This window comes from Hippopotamus amphibius, chromosome 3 (genome assembly GCF_030028045.1).
Source record: "Hippopotamus amphibius kiboko isolate mHipAmp2 chromosome 3, mHipAmp2.hap2, whole genome shotgun sequence".
In the NCBI taxonomy this organism is placed as follows: domain Eukaryota; kingdom Metazoa; phylum Chordata; class Mammalia; order Artiodactyla; family Hippopotamidae; genus Hippopotamus; species Hippopotamus amphibius.
This window is the reverse complement of record NC_080188.1, coordinates 130724430-130728080: the sequence shown is the minus strand read 5'-3', so window position 1 is coordinate 130728080 and position 3651 is coordinate 130724430.

Sequence of the window (3651 nt, the reverse complement as noted above, 5' to 3'; positions counted from 1 at the left end):
ACAAGGTGCTCCACGTCGCCCCGGAACAGCATCCTCTGATGGTGACAGAGCCTCCCTTGAACTCCATGTCCAACAAAGAGAGAGTGTTGCAGGTAAGAGGCAGGTAGTGGGTGAGGGGGTCAGGGCTCAGGCTGCCTGGAGGGCAGCTCGGACCTCCCCCTGACCCCAGGCACCCTCTGGAGAGATGGAGACACCGGGTGAGACCCGTCCCCTTTGACATCCGCGGCCACAGTGATGGCTGCCGCTAGAGAGCTCGCCAAGCAGTCAGGCACGGGCCAGGTGTTTAATCTGAATTATTTCATCTAGACCTACAGCCACTGTATGGGCAGGGCAGTTATTAGCCGTTTGCACAGGTGAAGAAATTGGGGCTTCCAGGAGCGGGAGTAATTTGGCTGAGGTCACCCAGCGAGTGGCCTGTCGACCCACCCAGACCCCCGGGGTCTGCGTCCACAGCCCCATTATCAGCACTGATGCCTGAGGGGTCCTGCCTGCAGTCTCACCCTGACTTAAAAGCTCCCAGACCTCCTCTGTCTCTGCCCCCACCTGAAGGAGTTGGTGGTGTGTGCTTGTCGGATTGCCCCAGACTGAACAGGATTGAACTGGGTGGTGGAGCCCATCAAGGCTGGTGGGGAAAGGGGGGTGCACCCCAGTGCAGATGGCAGACTCCTCCTCAGGGCTGGAGTGGGGTCCAGGTGGGGTGGGGGCCGCAGGGCTGCCTAATGAGGACATAGGTGAGCTAATGAAGCAAGCAGCCAGCTTCCACCACCTGGCGCTGCCTCCCGCAGTGAGCGGTGACCCAGCGGACATGCCCAGCGGCCGGCAGCACCACCTGCACACGGAGAAGGCTCGCGCCGTGGCCCAGAAACAGAGCACTGCCTCATTTCACACAGCACTCCAGGGGGAGCCTGCGATTCTTCCCCTGCGTGCGGACAGGTCGCTCACAGAAGTGGGCCACACGGGGCGCCACACGGACCCGGCACAGAACCACAGCCTTACCACGGCAGATAGCAGCTTCGAGAATGCCAAGTACCCATCAGGGCCCCTGTGAGCTGGAGAGAGAAGGGACAGAACTGTCCCTCACCCGAGGGAACGTGCCACTCCAGACTGTCTTATTCAGGGTCCCCAGAGAAACAGAACCCATAAGAGATACACAGAAAAAGAGGTTTATTATAAGGAATTGACTCACGTGATTATGGAAGCCCGGGATCTGCGGCCGGCAGGATGGACCCCAGGAGAGCCGAGGGGGTACGTTCCAGTCCAAAAGCAGGAAAAACTGATGTCCCAGTTCAGAGGCCATCAGGCCGGAGGAATTCCCTCCTATCTGGGGGAAGGTCGGGCCTCTTGGTCTAGCCAGGCTTTTAACTGATTAGACGAGGCCCACCTGCTTTGGGGAGGGCGACCTGCTTTACTCACTCTATGGGCTGAAGTGTCCATCTCACAGACACACCCAGACTCACGTCTGACCCCATGTCTGGCCCCTCCATGGCCCAGGCAAGCAGGCACAGTAATTTACCCTCACACAAACTGCTATGCTGGCCACACAGCCTGCCTTAGGCACTTCCCCATGGCTCCTGGGCCCGCCGCCTGCCTTTCTGCCCTGCCTGTCTCCAAACTGACCCCCTAATTGTATCAGGATCCCAGCAGGGAACCAAAGCACACGCACATGGGGTAATGTTGGTGAGGGCTTATTGCAGAGATTACGTATAAAGGCGAGCGTGAGTCTTAGGAAAACAACATGAGGGGGTGCAGAGCTCTGGGCTGGTAACAGGGAGCCGTCACCCCCCACGCCTCCCCAGTCCTGAATCAACAGCAGGTGGGACCCATCATCCAGAGGACCCAGCAGGGAGGGAGAGGGAACGTCCTTGCTCCACCACCCTCTCCTGCCTCCCTCGGCTCTCCTTCTGGACCCCACAGGCAGACCCCAGTAGCTCACCCAGGGGAGGGGAGCCTGTGACTACAGCCCAGGACAGAGAGTGATGCTGGAGGGTGGAAGCTTCTGCAGCCTTCCGAGGTAGCCAGCCATGGGGGTCTGCACCGGGGCACAAGGAATGCCACATGGCAGTGGACAAATGGACTTCTCCACATCTGTGGGCTCCACTGTGAGCTCCCCGTCATGCACTGGTCCTCCCAGCAGGGTCCCTTCCCTGCCTACGTCCCTCTGTCCAGCAGCCAATGTCCAGGGCCCCTCCCGGAGGCTGGGACAGGCTGAGAAGAGCAGAGCTGATTTTCCTCCTGGAATAAATCTGTATCTGAAGAGGATTTCTGGGGGCCGTGTCCCAGAAGAGAAGCCAGCGAGGGAAGCAGCCCAGTGTACAGGAAGGGCCTGGCCTGGCATTAAGACCCCTGGCTGCACCAACACATGCCACCTCGAATGGAGGACTGGTCCTCTCAGTGTCCTGGTTTCCTTATCAAGAAGGATGATGACGGTCTCTCCCTGGGGTCGCTATGGAAATGAAATGAGTTAAGGCTGTAAAGTGCTTGTCCCAGTGCTTAGCATCCATCAGTAAATGCTGGTTCTTGTCTCTGGCCTCACTTTTCTCATCTATAAAATGGGAGTTTAACTGCAGGAACCCTGAAGACCCTTCCAAGCTCTGTGACCTCTGGCCTCATGCCAGGCCAGGGGGAACAGAGGTGGGTTTTTGTCTTTTTGTTTTTAGGGGGAGGGGTCTCTAGTTGGATCATAAAGGCTGCCTCCCACCCCCCACCAGGGTCCAAATTCCAGAATTTAAATTCCAGGACCCACCAGGTTCCAATGGAGGTGGCGGGGGGCACCCAAGAACAGCACAGACACACAGGCCAGCCTTTGTTTGGACATGTTTTCACTTCTCTTGGGTAAATCCCCACCCCCACCCCCACCCCCAGACCCTGCTCTGTAATAACACACTTAGTGGATAACACACTTTGTGAGCAATGTGTTCAGTGATGTCCTGACCATGTGTAATACTGTTTTAAAATTGCTGTCTTGACCTGGTTTTGAGGTCTCTGCTAGAGGCCGGTTAATTTCCCTCTTGGGCAGCTAAGTCCGCACCCCAACCACTCCCCTTATGGTCCTGAAACAACTCCCAGGGCCAATATACACCTGCCTTAGTTGCTCCAGAGCCGGGTACCACACCATTAGGGACTGCCCCTACACACAGGAGCCCACAAAATTATTCAAACTAGCCAATCCACGGGGATCCCGTGAAACCTAGCAGACCACCCTGCTGGCCCTCCATGAGCTGCCCCCAACAGCTCCAGCGCAGTCACCCTGTCCCTGGGCGCAACCCCCGATGTCCCAGCCTGGCAGCCATGTCTGGTTTGGAGCTTATGTGACAAGGCCTGCTTCCATCTATCCGGGTGACACTATGTTGGGTCCTGCCAGGCAAGGAACCTGTAGTCCTATGGACCCGTGTCACCGTCCTGCAGGGGAATCACTCGTTCACCCAGCCTAGTTCACAGAGGTGGTGCCCTGCCATGTCCTCTGGGGGTGGGGCACCATGGGCTGTAAAAGCAAGGCTGTGCCGCCCCTGTTTGCTCCTTCTGCCCTGTATACAGTCAGTACCCAGGAGAGATTTCTTGACCGACCCACGTCTGGACTAAGTGTCTGCCATGCAGTTAACACACAACAACTCTCAGCTTTCATTGTTCCATTTTAATAAAACAAACAAATCA